This window comes from Ambystoma mexicanum, chromosome 2p, assembly GCF_040938575.1.
Source record: "Ambystoma mexicanum isolate Mex_15411 chromosome 2p, UKY_AmexF1_1, whole genome shotgun sequence".
Lineage (NCBI taxonomy): Eukaryota > Metazoa > Chordata > Amphibia > Caudata > Ambystomatidae > Ambystoma > Ambystoma mexicanum.
In genome coordinates, this window is record NC_090923.1 from 382,345,637 (window position 1) to 382,363,021 (window position 17,385).

Below are 17,385 nucleotides of genomic sequence, written 5' to 3' on the forward strand. Positions count from 1 at the left end.
ACACACAGTCTTTAAGAATCCCAACAAAATGCAATACGAAATGCAGTCCCCCCCCGCAGCAAGCTTAGAGGAAAACAGGTAGAGGTTTGAAACACAGGCCCAAAAATGCTTTGAATGTGATGACAATGAAGTGAGAAATGTGCTAAAAATGCTTTTAACTCCCTCTAGATATTCAGGGTGAGTGAGAGATGCTTGTTGGTATTAGTTTAGACTCACTTTAGCAATGCTCTATGAGTTATTACCAGGTTGAAAACGGATTTTAACAAAGGAAAGAATGGAGCTGCTATTTTGACAAGTGGAGAAATTGAGCCAAATCGCAGTAAATATTGCGAGTGCGTGAATCACGATTGCGGTAAAAGTATAAGGATTAGGACGTCGGTTCGTTGGAAAGCCTAGAATCACAGAATCACAGTTGTGTTCCTAGCCCAAACGGTTCAAGAGATACGGACGATTTAATAAAGGTAGATTTTCGGATTTAAAGTAAAACTCAAAATGACAGGTGACAGCTTGCAGCTGCAGAATTGACAGGTGACAGTTGTGCAGCTTTAAAATGACAGATGACACGATTTCTAGGAGACTGTTCTAATTAGGTTAAAATAGCTTGGATTAGATTATTTTAACTAAGAGATTGGGTTCTGCACAGTTCTGGCGGTACTCCCAATATATTTTGGGCAGGAATGGGCCTCGCCACGGATCTGGTCAGGTTTTAGACTGGACTCTGGTTCTGGTCTCGGCACTTCACAGCGATCTGGGTCAGCTCTCTGGATACAGTGGCCTGTGGTTCTCTGGATCTCTGGTCTCCTTCCGGTCCGGATCAAGTGGATTCTGGATGTAACACTGCTTTCTGGGTACTGGCAAAAGTTCTTGGCACAGAATTCAAACAGCTGGCCCGGCTGTGGAATAGTTTGCAGATGATTTTAAGGATGCTGAGGCCTGCTGAGAAGAATTCTCAGTTTGTGGGTTTAGGCTCTTGCTTTAAGTTCTGAAGTAAATTTCTGGTCTCTGAAGATTGATGGATGTGAAGTCTGGAGTCTCCCGGCAGAGCGTCCCGCAGAAAATGGAATTGAATCCCTCTACCTGTCCCAGCAGTCTCTTTTTATGTGTTTTGGAAGTGGGTGTGTGCGTGGCATAACTGAGCCTGCCCCCATCTACTTGTCATTGGCCCAATTCTCCCCTCTCCCATGATTGGGGGAAGGAAATGGATTGTCATCATGATGTGGTCTGACCAGGGGAGGATCCTCTGACCCAAAAACAATTTGCCCACAAATCTATATTTGATTCAAATACATATTTCCCAGGTACACAAGTGGTTGACATTACATACACACATCATAAATTACTAAAGATAGTCCCTGTCCCGACTCTGGCGTTCCTAGGAGCTTGCATTCAAAAATGGCAACTTATTTTCGATTTTAGTGGGTTTTGCAACATTGGTTTTTCATCAAAAATTATACAAAGGTACATTTCCCTTCCACATATATCCCAGTAACTTTCCATGTCTCTAGCTGAAATACATTGTCTACAATATTCATAATTAGCGGGGTTTTGCCCCAGAACATGGTACAAATTGGAGTTTGGACTCAAATCGTGAGGGCATTTTTCAAACTAAGACTCTCAAAGTTGTACATTCCTGTCATTTGGTTACCATAAGTTATACCATTTCTATAAAATATATATTTGTTGCAGTTCAACTCCCCAAGTGTTTGGGTCCGCCTCCGGAAGTCTGGGTGGGTCAGTGATCACATGTCTCTCCTTACTGGCAGAGGGCTGTTGACAGGAAACACTCAAAATTAACATACCCGATTCAACAGAAAGAGCCTATTGTGTGGGGTCGAGCAGGCTGCTTGGAAGTTTCTCCTCAATCAATCAACAGGGTCATGTGATATCCTGCCTCCTGGTGTGGGAACCTCTGAGGTGTTAAGGTTTCCCAGCCTCTTGGCCTCTGGGAACAGCAGGTGGCTAAGATTTTCAATTAACCAACAAGCTTAGAAGTCCCTGCCTCTCTTTCAACTCCTAAATACAGTTTCCCTGTCAGAGTTTAGACCGCTACCGCCACCTTGGGGAATTTGTCGGTACTGCATCCATTTTTGAGTTGTCTTGAATTACTGCATTTCAATAGAGTGGTCTTTTGCTTGATAGTATAGGGCCCTTGCTTAACATTGTTTTGATGGCTGCCTTACAGTAGAGTGGTGATGTGGAACCCCCACAAGAAGGTTGTATCTTTGGAGTGGTCTTGTGCCAACTGCGCTGTTCTCCTATTCTGGCATGAATGTGGGCGGCGACAGCTCATCCCCACATCTACCCAGTCTATTGATTTAACATGGGTCAAAACCCCTGACAACTGCTAAATTGACCAACAAGTACTCTTATAAAGACACTTTGTTGGCAACGTGGATAACATAGAACCAATATGATGGGACCCCCAAACGTACACGGGATGTTCCTGGTTGAGGGTACTTTTGGCAAAATATTTGCCCTTTTAACTGGATTACTGGCTCAGTTTATTTTATTCTAAATGCAGAACTGCGGAATTAACTATTAATAACTAGATCACTAGAATCCAATATATTATACAATTGTACAAATAATGTTACATCAGTTTTCAATTGGGGGATATACTTCACCCCAAACTCTAGACGCCATATGTATTTTTAACCGATGCAGAAAAGATTTATGTAGAAGTGATTATTTGGTTTCTGCTTTGCATCTGAATCCAAATTAATATAAAAAAATAAAAAAGATTGTGTATACAGAATTGACATTTTGCACAATCAATTCATAAAATGTCCATGTTTTAGTGAATTCATGATCATTTTCATTAGGAAACAATACTATCTAAATAGACAGGACATATTGAATGAATTGTTTATGCTGCATTCAGTTCTATACGATAAAGCCCCAAACCGGTTTAGACTACATAAATTCCTCCATACGAAAAAAGAAAGCCATTATCAAATGTGTTTTCAGTTTTATAAAACCAGGAAAATGTATGTAATGGCAAATAGTAACACTTGCGGAGCATGTAATACAGGGGTTTTATGTACAAATCAGATTTAAAAATGTAGAAATGTAAGGTACTGCAGGTTATTGATATAAGAATAACTGTTTATTATACACAATTATTCTTATCAGCAGGTTTCTAAATCAATATTTTGTCTATGAACTGCTCCCATTGCCAAGCATCAGCTGTCGAAGATTTGTTGACGTTAGAACACTGACTTCCCGTAATCAAACCCCCTATGAAGACTATCACACGTTTAATTGCCAATATGTCATTATGAATATACAACAATGGAGCGTCTCTGGTTTAATGCCCGATATCCTTCTGTGATGCCAAATTGATGCCTTATGAATTGAAAGTATCAAGTGAAAATGAAAGCAAGACAAAAAACAAATACTGAAAGATTAAAACACATTGAAGTGAAATGAATTCATACAGGCACCATGTACACATTCGACATCTTTTGAATTTTGTGTAGCATTTGTGTTAACAGATTATTGAAACTAATATTTCATTTTTTTAAAGTATTCGACGGCTAAAATTGCTTTGTCCAACTCTAGTCCTCAAGGGCCGGAATCCAAGCAGGTTTTCAGCATGCACCTCATTATTCATTAGACCACATTTGCATACCTTTAGAATCATTGTATGGCAATGCATCTCATGAATATTAATGAGTGGTATCCTGAAAATCTGACATGAACCCTTGGAGTTGTGCAACCCTGGACTAAACCGTGTATGACAATATTCATGTTTGAAGAAAGCTGGTCTGTTTTGAGGTGGCACACTATTGAGAATGGCAAAAGCACTGCAGGGGGGTAAGTGAAATCCATTAATCTGCAAGGACGTGAAAATACCTGGCTTTGATGCCACTAACTTAGCAATAAAAGCCTGCGATCCATAAATGATTTATTAAGGATCCACCAACCAATCGGAACCTGAGAATCTGACTATCATTGCCTGCTGCTAGATCAATCACTTTGCAATGGCCTCTACCTTAGCCTATAATTTCAAGTCCATGCATGTATGCTCTGTATAATGCCCATTAATAGCTTAAGGCATCTGAATATATACATATATATATATACACACACACACACATTCCTCGGTTTAAAAAAATTTAAAAAAAAACATTATCCGCCATCACCATATCTCGCTGGTTCTCGCTCATGAAACTCACGGAAAGCATCATCACCCCACAGCTCTACACATTTCTAGAGATGGAAGGCCATTTACATTCCTCTCAAGCAGGCTTTAGAACACTCATGGGAACTGAGTCAGTCATAATCTCCCTCTTGAATGACCTGGCACTACTGCAAGATCGCTGTGAGGTTAGAGTGCTGATTCTCCTTGCCGCGGCATTTGTTACCATTGATGATACAATTCTCCTCCAGCTACTGAAGCAGAGGGGATATCAGAGCACCTTCAGCCTTGGTTTACCTCTTGGCTTAGAACGCCAACAGACTATCTTTATTTCCGCTCTCCTCCTATTGCTGTGGGGTCCCTCAGGAATCCTCTCGGTCACCTCATTTATTCGTAATCTGCACCCCCTTGGATAACTTGCCTCCTTCCATGGCATCCACTTTTACAAGTACGCCAATGACGCTCAGCTGATTTTCTGCCTCGGATCCTCCCCCTAAACTCAGGGAGTGCCTTACTGAGGTCATGCGCTGGATGGTGGGAAACCAGCTGAAATTAAAGTGGGAGAAGACAGAGGTCCTTGTGGTTGGCTCCACAAATTATCTGTCCTACTGGAAGTCTGATTTTTGGACCAACTCTCTTGGCCTGTGTCCGGCCCCCAGGCCTTGCCCGAAAAGCCTAGGTATACACTCTTCCTACTGTTTTGAACAATGTTCCGATCGCCTCGGTTTGTAATGCTAGTTAGACTGCTGAGGAAAGTTCTGCTGCATCAATGTCATTCCACGTAAGTCACCGCCTTTATCGCAGGCATTCTGGACTACTGTTACAGAATTTATCTGGGGCAGCCCGATTCTCTGGTTCAGAGACTCCAAACCATTCAAAACTCAACAGCTCGCCTCGCTTTAGATGCCACTAGGCTCTCGCTGTTGGCCACTCTTCGCTATCTTTTGGTCAGAAGCCAGATCAAATTCAAGGCCCAGTTTTCCTTTGATCAAAGCTCATTGGCTGTATCCCAGCACACAGGCTCGGATATGCCTGTCAACATCTTTTGGTGGTTCCGTGCACATGCAGGTAAAGATCTGGAGGACCTTCCTTTTCCGTCCTTACACCAACTTTATGAAACTCTCTCCCGCAGGGCCTGTGAAATTTCCCTGAGAATTTGCACTTTCGCAAAGCCTTACAAACGTTTCTATTTTAAGGCTGCTGATCCTGTTGCCTCTTCGTCTATTTGCTCCGGCCCTAGCACTCTCCATATATGAATAGATAGATACATCACAATGAGTGGAGAAGAATAAAATTGGTTCCATAAAAAAGCATACAATTTATTAAATCAAGAATATGACAGATGAGCGTTATCTCCTCAAAATATGTTAATGGAAGGAGATTGCTCTCATCTATAGGTATTGAAGCATTGTGAGGAAAGAATAAAACAAGTAATATTCCGGCATGAAATAAATCTTGATGTTATGCGACAGCCCTTGTGAGGATCTCTCCAATTCCATCATTATTTCACAGTGAATCAACAGTGCCATTCTACATTTCACCAGCCTGATAATTGAGGTCAAATACAACTAGCCATTATCTCCAACAGGAGTGCATTTCCAACTGACTCCTACTGCTGCTCATCCTTCTTACAGATAGCACTCCCTCAGTCCCTTCTGCAAGCCACAAAGATCAGAAGAGCTACATTACAGTGAAATTCATGGAACCGGTTCTTATTATATCCATTTGAGGTCAAATGCTCTACATAGATATATATATATATATATATATATATATATATCACTGCTTTAAATGGTCCTTTTCTGTGTTATTGGTTTTCATCTAAAGTACTTTATATACACAAGCAATCTCAGCAGTTCAACAATAAGCTCTTGCCACCAATAAAAAAACTGTTTTGCCCACCCTCCACACACTATGGTACTCACTGAATTAACCCTCTCACCGAGGTCTTTCCTGGTTCACCAAAATAGGAGTGACTGCAATAATTTAAAACATACAGGCTTAGTCTGGATTCTGTCTGCTAAGGTCATTGCACGGATTAGTGTATGTGTGTGTGGAACAACATTCTTTACCGCTATGTTAACTATGGAGTTTCTAAGGCATAGTTAAGAATTGTTTCAGAATCATTACCAAAACATGGCTGTTTAAGCAATAAATAGGTCAGTGGAAGTGTGGCCACTGTCAATGTATCCTCAATGTTAAACATATATGGCATCCAATGAATTGAGCTTGTGTTATTTACAGCACTACTTACTCAGCATTTTTTGTGACAGACATTTTTTGCAGCAGAAAGGCAGTGTGGCATTTTAGGACTGTCCTAGACACAACCTTTGCCAGTAGTTTAACAGCCCACTAGCTTTCAGCGCAGAAAATTAATGAGGTTGTATGTTCTGACGGTTGAGACTACCGTAAGTACAGTTTGACATTCAAATCCTATTGTGAACGTTTAGCACAGAGGGGTTTCAAACAGTTAAGTGTTGTACCTCCCTGTTAATTCACGTAACAATGTCAGAAAAAGATCAATGCAGTAAACAATTGAAATAAAGGTATTGTGTTTACACCTTTCTGGACTTACTTGAACACGAGTTCGAGAGGTCTTTGTGTAGGTATGAAAACATGTCTCATTTCTTCCTGAGGCATTTAAGAACGTACAGAAGAAAACTGAAGCAAAAAATAAATGCAATGGCAGCTTCTAGTAGCTGTCCGGCTTCCTTCCAGCAAATGCCTCCATTGCCACAGAGGTGGTTGGAGAGAGAGCTGTCAACTCTCATTTAACCTCATGCAGACTGAGCATCGTCAGCGCCAACATGAGTTCTGTTTTGATCCTCCTCCTGTTCCTAAGATTATTCACCCAATGGGGAATTTCACCTAACAGGGGTTAGCCCATTTTCAAGCCTTCTGTTAAAAGCGAGTATGTGTCTGTTACAGATTTTCCCAACTCTGCTGTGTCAGAACTAGAATCCTTGATTTGCAGGAAGTCCTTGGGGCAGATGTGGGATAAAAATAGGAGGAAATGACATACAGTAGGATCCGAGATGCACAACGTCTTCTTTCTGTAGGCTCCTGGCGTTTTACCTTCCCTCACCAAGGTCCATCCCAGATCAAAGGGTGCCTATGTAAATGATCCTCCTTTCAAGTACTTCCCTACTTGTCTGGCAACCTTCCTTGAAGTACCTGTTCCCAACCCCCGAACCCTACCCATTGTGAAAGCTATCCCCCTCCACCCTGGAGAGGCGTCTGAATCTACACCCACGTGTTGTGTGAAATGCTTCAAAAGGCCGCCTCCCCGCTATATTGGGGGGCGGCCGAGGAGGGAGAATGTTAGGAAATTTGGTTTTGGCTATTTAAATGAATCCCTTTGTGTTTAAGTGAGATATAATTGTATCTTTACGTTAGCACTGTCCCCACGTGCAAAGGTGACGATGGCTCGGTCACCATATTCATGAAGTTAACATTCAAACTTGAAACCAGTTTTCCATTATATGGATTCCCATTTTCATTTTAGAACGGCTTCCTTTGTAATCTAATCTGAGTCACTGGTATATTTGGCAGGGATGCATGTGCTATTAAGTAGCTATTGGGGAAACATCTATGAAACATTAATAAGTTTCAGGAGGATAGCTCAGCGGCAACGTGCTCGCCTTGGCAGCAAGACGACACGGAGCAACACATGTTCGATCGCTGGGTCCACGCTTAGAAAACCTCTGTTAGCAAAAGTCAATGTTCTCGCTGGCAAACCTTTGCAAAATCCTCATGCAATTCCTTTGAAGACAACACGACATATGACAAAGAAAGGTGAAGCAAGAAAGTTGACTCATGACCTCATAAGCAAGCCCTAAAAACAATATAAGTTCTGACAATGTGATGGGGGAGATGGGGATCGAATAAATACACTGTTGATTAAAGAGAAAAGAAAGGTGATGCTCCCACCCCAACTGGAACCCAACTCGAAGCTCCAGGAAATGACCATAACCATGGCAAGGGAATCCATAAAAATGGCATGAGAAAGCAAGGAAGGATGCACAAGCACATTCATGCACCCTCCAATGGGTCTTTCCATGTCATGAGGAGCTGCAAATTGAGAAGACATTAGTGGGACAAACGTCCTTGGCACCCAGAACAGATGGATCATTTATTTAAATCCACACCATATAATAACTTTAAAAGGTCAAATAGGTGAGGACTACAGTCGGAGGAAGAATTAATGCTTTGAACTGTTAAGACTGCCACCAAAATCTCACGTAGGCACTGAAATCAGGGAAGCACGTTCCTGCGCTGGTCCAGATCTGTTTACGTCACGCTGCAGAGTAAAGTTAAGAAAATGGAGGTGGGAGGCATAAAGCTACTAAAATACGAAAATAAAACAGACACGTGTGTAAATGGTACTAACAAATTGATCCCTCAGCTACAATGGATTTCATTGGCTAACAATAGGGGGGGAGACAAACCAGGTGCACAACGGAAAGATAAAAATGATTGAGAAACTCTGTACACGACCAAGAAAAAAATAATGCAAGAACGGCAACTGTTCAGGAAGATTAAGAGAAATAGGATCTATATTTAATATGTCCTGTGTAGCCACCACAGTCAGAGTGCAGACATGCCAGAACCCAGGAAGTTCATATCATATCCCTGTGCTCATACCAGGACAATGTTATGTGTACATTTATCTCAAACCAATACCATTTCAAAATACCAGAAATACAATTGAGAATATACAGTTACTGCGCATTTGCAGTACTGAAAATGTGGAATGCTTGCTTTAGACAAAAGGAAATTGGGGGCTACTGGGTGTCCCCTGCTTCCCTTTCGGCCGCAGATATGAAGTGCAGGGGTTCAAGGCGCTGCCGGGTTGTCCCCTGCTTCCATTTTAAGGATTGCGGTGGATAATAACGTTTTATAGAAAAAAGGACCCTGCAATGGAAGTCCCTACCCACTTTAGGGATAGGAAACTCAAACTGCAGGGAGACTGGTGAGTCGAGGTTACGGCGTGAAGGCAAGTAAGCCGCCAAAAAGTATATATAGTTTCACAGGTTGCTGGTACGTGGAATGCGGTACAGTGTGATCTATGTGATTACTGCGCGACTCAATTTTCACATTCAGCATTTTCATTTTACGCAATTTCAGGGCATGCAGTGATTCTCTCGAACTTATAGTGAGCTTTGGAACCGTCTACAAAGGAGAAGAGGTTTTCCTTTCAGATTTGTAGCAATCCAACTGGACTGAACATTCTTCAGCAACATGTGTTTTAATCACTAGGCAATTTACCTGCTCACAGCCCCTGACTAAACCTATAAGAAAGAAAGGATGCTCCAAACGTCAGTTTATATAGCCCTTCCCTGAAAACCATTGGCATTTGCTACATCCATACTTCCAATTTATATTGCCTCATTCAGACACTTTCTATGCATCTGGTACTTGTCTTTCCAAGCCCTTATATGTATAGTTCATTAATAAACTGCTTTTATACAGTGAGAACATAACCCGAACCGAACGAAGGCTGAAGATTAAGCAAGATACTGGTGGTTTGTTTAGATTCTCAAAGACTTTGAGGCAGTATCTGGTGTACGACATGCAAACAGCTTATAAGGGAATAGCAAACTATGGGGCATGGGCAACCTAGATTGGCTAAAGAGTGAGGAGAATGTAGTCTTCTCATGCCTTCTGGGTGTCCCCCTCTCCACTTCTACGTATGCCACCCACTTGGAAATAGGGAAAGCTTATGTCACTGAAACCCATTCTATTTCGGTGTTCTCTGTGGCGGAGTCAAGATGAGAATTTAAGGAACATATTACTAAGACACCAGTTCTCTTTAAAATTGGGGCTGGCATTTATTGAACAATCATTGGGAACAGTGGCTTTGGGACATTGTTTTGTTAATGCTGAAACTATTGTTGGAGTTTCAAAAGAGATGTTAAAAACTGTAGGTCATGACCCTGTGTGGAAACGGGGAAGATATGGATTGTCTGAAATCTTCCAATGGGCTTCATCTCCTCCTTTCCTCTGCCATGGTATGTTACCTTGCTTACAAATTCTTGTTGAATACTTTTGAGTAAGGCCAAGATAAATGTTTTTCCTGTTAAAGAGACAACTGGTAAATAGTCGGATGCTTCAAATGAGGTTTGCTGTCTTTGTGCTTTAAATGAAACTGGCCCATTTTGTTCTGTTTCTCCAGCATGACAACGTATGGAAACTATGCTTATTAGGATTTCTAAGGGGAAGTGGTCAAAGTCAAAGGAAACCTGCGAGTATGCTGCTACAGTCCCTTCAGGATGGCAAGACTGGTTTCAGACTTGCCTGTTATTTACATACTGCCTGGAACCGAAGAACATTAGTCTCTGCTCAGAACACTTAGTTTCTTTTTTTGGTCAGGTTTTCAGATGTCTGCTCATTGCAATAGTGGTTTCCAGTGTGTGTTTTCATTCTCTGCGTTGGAGGACTATGTAGTGTCTTATGATGTTTATTGTGTGATTTGGGAATTTTATTGTGATCTATTATGGCTTATGCTAAATCCAAAATAAACATTTTGACTAGACTTAGTTATCAACAGAGTAATTTTAATTTGATCAATTCCAAATACAATTTGAATTGGGTTTACTGCCCGACGGATGATAAAGCATATAGATGAGATATTTCTCATTTCTTTCCAGCACGATTTCATCTTAGTGAAGTTTGCAATTGTATGAAAGACATGTGCAGAAAATTCTGAGCACAGGGAAACGTGTTGTATAATTTTTTCTATTTATACTGTTTATTTTGTCTTTAATACTGTTCATTCATAAGGAATTTAGGTTTCAAGTTATCTGCTGGTTGAATGGGTATGTTCATCATCTCTACTGATCTGTCAGAAATCTCCTTTCTCGACATGGACTGTAGAAATATTCCATCTCCATCAGTCACGTTTCAAAAATCCCCATTTGCCTTAATCAAACCAATGATACAAGCTCCAGCTGAAATACTGAATCCTCACATGTAGATAGTTTTTCCATATTTACAAGTATTTGGAAAATTTACAAAAATGTAAAGACTAAGCTCTTTGCTGTAACCCCATCTAAAGCTGCCCATGCCAATATCCTGCCTACCTTTGCAATTTGTGCCGGAATAAATATTGCAGAGTTTAAACATTTTGACACTGTACCTGCAAAACCTTCTCGAAAACCTGGTGGGACCCAAGTGGGGGATAGATCAGCAATTTTTTAAAACTTGGCACAAGCTGCACCGTCCTTGTAAAGAACCATTACATCTTTATGGCAAACCAGATTGAAACAGCATGGCAGTGCAGGTATCAGTAATTCTCCTGATGAAACCTAATAACACTAACCTCTTTACATGGGTTTCCCTGTAATAAACCCGGAAGAAAAGGGTTCGGGTACAGTTGACCCACAGCAAGATGAAAACATCTGAAGGCAAATGCTCTGAGAGCTGCCTTGAGTGATTAACTGTTACTCTGTCAAAGTGGAGATTGGGCAAAGGATGCATAAGGAAGCAGGATCTGAAAACATAGGAAGTCTAGAAGCCCATTCAGTGGCTGCTTTGTAACTAGTTATTTGCCACTGGTAAAGAGCTTAAATAAAAAAGAAAATAAGACACAGTATACCTAGATCTAATTTTGTTATTATGCCGCCAGTATACGCAGGTTGTTCTGAGCTAAGCCCCATTTTCAAATTGAACAACTATTTACAGTTATGCCGCCCTTTTCCTTACCTGCTGCACATACATTTAGGACAGAACGGAGAACTATATGGAGGAAGATTACCATATACAAAGAGGAGAGCATAGAGCATCAATATTGGAAGCGAGATTGCACATGTGGGGTGGGAGGACATTAAAGAAAGAAAGAAAAAGAGCAAGAGTGAACATAAACCTAGATCAAAGAGAAAAGATGTGCGAGGGCAAGTGGTATGGTGGGATCATGAGTACACTTAAAAACAAGTTGAGGTGCTTATTAATGCTCAATAATAATCACCCGTTTATTAGTACAATAGTCTTAAGACTTACTTCTAGCCTAGCTTGTATTTTATAACAATACGATTTTGTGAATCGATTACTTCATGTTTGATATAATGTTGATCGTGATCTATTATGAGTCTTCCTTCTTTTTCACTATCTTAACATACTATGACTTTATTGATTTATATTATTACCTTGGCAGCATGCTACATAATTGTATTATCAGTTTTTTAGTAATACACTATATAATACTTGGTTATTGGGACTCCGTCCTTTGATACTACAGGTACTGTCAATCACTCTTTTTTAACTACACTCTTTCTGCATAGAGGAGCAAATGCATTTGATGATTTTCATTTATTGTTTGGTCGAAAGAAGAGTCTGTTACAGGTATTTAGTCTTTTGATGCCTTTTTCTTTGGATATCCTTCGGAATAACTTTGATGTGCAAACATAGGGGAATTCCAATACATGTTTTTGTGCATTACAATGTTGAACTATATTGTAGCATACATTTTATGATTCATGTTACCCCTGGACCATGGTTATATGGTTCTCCGTTTATCAACGGTATACGTTCTATTTGAATGTTGTTTTACGACTAATGTGTTGAACTTTAATATTGCTTTGGGATGCAATGTGTGACATCTCTCATTCTCGGTTGCTTGACAGATGTAAACGATTATCTCCTGATAAAGGGAATCTTCTTCCTGAAACCCGTTGAGTGTTTCTTCTTTTGAAAATAAACAGAATACAAAGGTCATATCTGATGTCTGAAGAATCAAGAGCAGTTTAATCTAATATTCTTCATCTTTAATTATTTTGTAAACTGCTATACATAATCCTACATATTGCTTTATTGGTTTTGACCAGGATAAAAAGGTGTACAGGGCCAAGTTGTTGGATACCATTGTCTTTACACTTAAAATACCCTTGCTGCAACTTTCCAAATGTATTACATATTTGACTCCTCCAAACCAGTCTTGTGAAAATGCTCTATTGAATATACTAGAAATATTGGAAAAATTAATTTTAACAAGTAATTTGATGTGGGACCTATGACCATAGATAGACCAGAAGTAAATATGCCACCTAAAATAAAATGTAAACTTTGAAAGGATGACGACACCATTATTTTTATACCAATTTCATATGGCTAAAGGTTTTAGGTGAGCTCCCTAAATCGGGGATCTGTTCACAAAAGTTACAAATAAAATATGCTTCCTGATCCAAAGGCATCTCTTCTTTAGTGTCCTTCCCATTATAACAAAAAGCATGTTTACAATCGCAAAAACAATTTGAGCATAGAGGATTCGATTCTTCAACACAACAAAATACAACATTGTTATTTAAACTTAGCCTATACTAGTCTACCGGGAGACTCAACCATTTAGCAGGAAAAGCAGAGAGGAAGAAAGAGTAGGTAACCATGAATTAGAGCCATCTAGCTGCGACATCAGTACTCTACAGTAGTCATTACAGAGACTTGAAATTGCAATCCCTGCTGGCAACACAAGTTAAACGCAGCCCGCTGCAGAAAGAACGGTCATTGAAACACAACCAAATGGATTGCTCGCTTTGCAAAAGGCGAACATACAAAATTGCATGAATTAATGATGAACCATTTTTTGGTCATTGGTTCAGGTCACTGCAGATGTCAGCAAAATACAGGATTATGGCTTAGTACATTTCTTTGCCAAATTACAGGTTGTGTAGTAGGTCAAAATGCATTAAAATGTTCCTCTGGAACATTTCTTTGATCAGAAGGAAACTGAAGAAAAACGAGGGAAGGGAACATTATATTAATGAATATATTCGACCCATCATATCATATGTTGAAAGCCTACGGCAAGTTACCCTGAAGTTCCGTGATGCATTAAGAAAATCCCTGATTCAATAACCTTTTAAAGGAAACCAAACATCAAAATTATTCATTTGTAATTTAAGGTGCACAAGAGGAGATGCCATTGCATAATGTATCATTTTATGGAGTAAAACCTCACAGCTTTGTAGGACCACTCGATAAATGTACATGTTCACGTTTGAACACATGTACAATATGTCCTCTCTTATAGGTAAAATGCAAAGCTTCATTCGCAGAAATTACATGGATCTCCAAATTATGAGCCATAGGGAAATAAAATAACGGAACAGCTGCAAAATAAATGTTTGTTAAACACTCAAATATTAACATCCAATAAGGTATTATTTTGTGTGGGTTGTATACATCATTCTTTCAATGTAGTGGCTTCACAAAGAAGAAACAATGGTAATTTTCTGATGATCCGTTCAATTGCAGTAAATTGTAAGTTGAAACTGTGGGATGCAGTATTTTCACAGAGGAAAATAGAACTGAACAATTTCTGATGCATTCCACATTGTGAAAAACATCAAAAGGAACACCCTCAAGAGTGCCATTGCTTGAGAGTCTAAATGCAGTTTATTGGCCCCAGTGACTGCAGCTGCTTGATTAGCGACTGTCCATGCACCCTGCTCCAGGCAAACATGCTGTTGGAGCTAGTCTTCACATGGTATATATGGAATGCTATAGGAGAATTAGTATTCAAAGGAAAAGAGAAGCTTAAACTCTCCGATGAGCCTAAAACATTCAAGTTGATATTGATATTTTATTTCTATTGCGCTCATACACAAGTGTTTCAGAGCGCGACAGGGCAAGGGAGGGGAAAGGGGAGAACAAAACAGAGATCCTACCAGGCCCAGTGATATTGAGAATGTGCAAGTGCATGGGAGAGGGGGAGGAGAAAAGTGCATGGAAGGGAGAAGTGGAAGGTGCAAAGCAGAGGAGAAATAGATAAATAATAAATAAATAATAAAGGCAACAAACAGTGGTAGTGCAGCCAGCAATTTGCAAGTGCTAGGTTTAAGGCAGCAGACAGGGTAGATTGGATAAGTGCAGGAAGAAAAGGGGGGGCTGTATGGGTACCGATACAGACAGGAGGTTGGCAGGGTGAGCGGGTACCTAGGCCCGGAGGACAGAGGGTGGCCAGGTGCACGGTGCCAAGAGAGAACAGATCAGCAGGGGAGAGGGGAAGCAACGCCAGAAGAAAAGAGGAAGTCTTGATGTGCTTCCAGAACTGGAGATGGTTCTCCTCAAGTTTTAGAGTGGCAGGGAGGCTGTTCCAGAGGGAGGCTCCAGCCGAAGACAGATCTACCCCCAGTTTGTTTCTTTGAAAAAACGACTGGCCCTGAGGGAGTTAGAGGTAGAGGAGTGGAGAGCTTGAAAGGGGAAGCATTTGCGGAGGGATTGCTGAAGGTATTTTGGACCGAGGCCCCAGAAAGTCTTGTGGACAATTCAGGGGGTTTTGAATTTAATCCTTGCATCCACTTGGAGCCAATGGAGATATTTCACAGCTGGAGAGATACGATCCCAGGGCTTGAGGCCAAGACCAAGTCTTGCAGTCCTGTTCTGGATTAGTTGCAGAGGGAGGAGAGTAGAGGCAGGTAGATTTAGAAAGAGGCTGTTACAATAGTGCAACCTAGAGAGAACCAGAGCTTGGGCTACCATTAGCTTCTGTGGGAAGGAGAGGAAAGGCAGAGTACCTCTGAGGAGGTGCAGTAGGAAGTTTGACTTTTTAGAGACCTCAGAGATGTGGGTGGAGAAGGAAAGGGTGGAGTCAAAGAGGACCCCAAGGTTCTTAGCCTTGCAAGTGGGGGTAGAAGGAGGGCCAAGGGAAGCCGGCCAGAGAGTGAGGGTGAAGGTGTGCCGATGAGAAGGATCTCAGTCTTTCTGGCATGAGAGAGGGAGAGGAGGTGGCCGAGGGCAGCCTGAAAATGAGTTGCGTCGTCAGCGTAGCACTGGAAATTTGAGCAGAAAATGGCAATGCAGTGGGCAAGAGATACTAGGTATTGGTTGAAAAGCCAGGGCGAGAGGTTAGACCCCTGGGGAACACCACAGGTACAGAGGAAGATAGATGATAGGAAGGACCCAAGTTGGTCCTGGGAGGGTCTATCAGAGAGGGAAGAGGTCAGCTAGGCCAGAGCCTGATCAGTGATACCCAGGTTTTCACAGAGACCATTGAGTAGGATGGTATGGTTGACCGTGTCGAGGACAGAGGGAATGTTCGAGTCAAGGTTGGAGAGCAGATCTTCACAGATGTTCAGGAGAGCAGTTACCATGCTTCTGGCAGCATTGAAGCCAGACTGGTGGTCATGGAGAGAGCCAACAGAATTGGAATGAGGATTAAGCTGAGAGATGGCCAACATTTCCAGGAGTTTGCCCAGAAGGGGAGTAATGGAAATTGGGTGATAGTTCGCTGCACAAGAAGGATCAGCTGTGGGTTTCTTGAGAAGAGGATGCACAAGGGAGTGCTGGGGAGGGCAGGTGAGGGGAAGGATCCTGAGGCAAAAGAGTGGTTGCAAAAATCAGCAAGGGCCGGAGCGGGGGTGCCAATGTGGTCCTTGATGGTTTTAGAGCAACAGGGATGAACCTGTTTTGATGAGGCTTTCATAGATCGGACTTGTCTAGCAACCTCGTCAGGGGAGAAAAGAGGAAAGGACGAGAAGGATGGTGGGGGGTGGCTGAAGGAAGGTCAGCAAGCACCGATGGAGGGGAGAGGAGGAGATGGTGGACAGGATGTACTGGGTTTTTGAAATGAAGTGAAAGGCAAGGGCATTACAAATAGCCTAGGAGTCAACAGGAGAGGTAGAGACTGCAGCAGGGTTGGTGAGCTCCTTGCAGATTTTAAAGAGTTTAGCCGAGTTGTTAGATGCTGCAGAGACACAAGCTTGAATGTTGACTCTTCTTGGTGAGAGCAGAGAGTCGGTATTGCCTTTGTAACTCGTCAGTAACTCAAGTCAGTTATTTAATACAAAATTAGAAATAATTACAAAATAGTTTTATAGTTTACCAGTAAGTATCACAACTTCCTACCTCCCACTTGCAATAACCTCTTTGTCTATGTTGAATTTAGCTGGCTAAAGTTCAACATTGTTCCTATAATTGTGAAGTTTTTTAAGACAGATTCTGGGAGAATATCAAGTCAATAGAGGGCCAATGTGTAGAGCAGAACCTGGCTTGCAGTTATCAGAACATTTACTTGAATGGCTTTAACAACAAATGCTTCAGGATTAAAACAAATACATTATGGAGGTTTGAAGCAGTATAAATGAGCATCCAGGTAGATTGGTGGTAAACCAAGCAAAGGTCAGTACGTTTGGTTCGTTTTGCTCAGTTTTCTAGCTCTCTGCCACCCACTTAACTGACATTGGTCTGCACAGCTAATCAAACAGAACATGATTATTTTGATGCTGCTGACATTCTTGAGTGAACATATT

The 17,385-nt window shown here is 41.2% G+C and overlaps 1 protein-coding gene across 2 annotated transcripts in view; it reads right to left on the bottom strand.

The window, feature by feature from the left end:
* Positions 1-17,385, bottom strand: part of PTPRG (protein tyrosine phosphatase receptor type G) — a 1,528,043-nt gene that overhangs the window by 878,162 nt on the left and 632,496 nt on the right. The window lies entirely within an intron of this gene.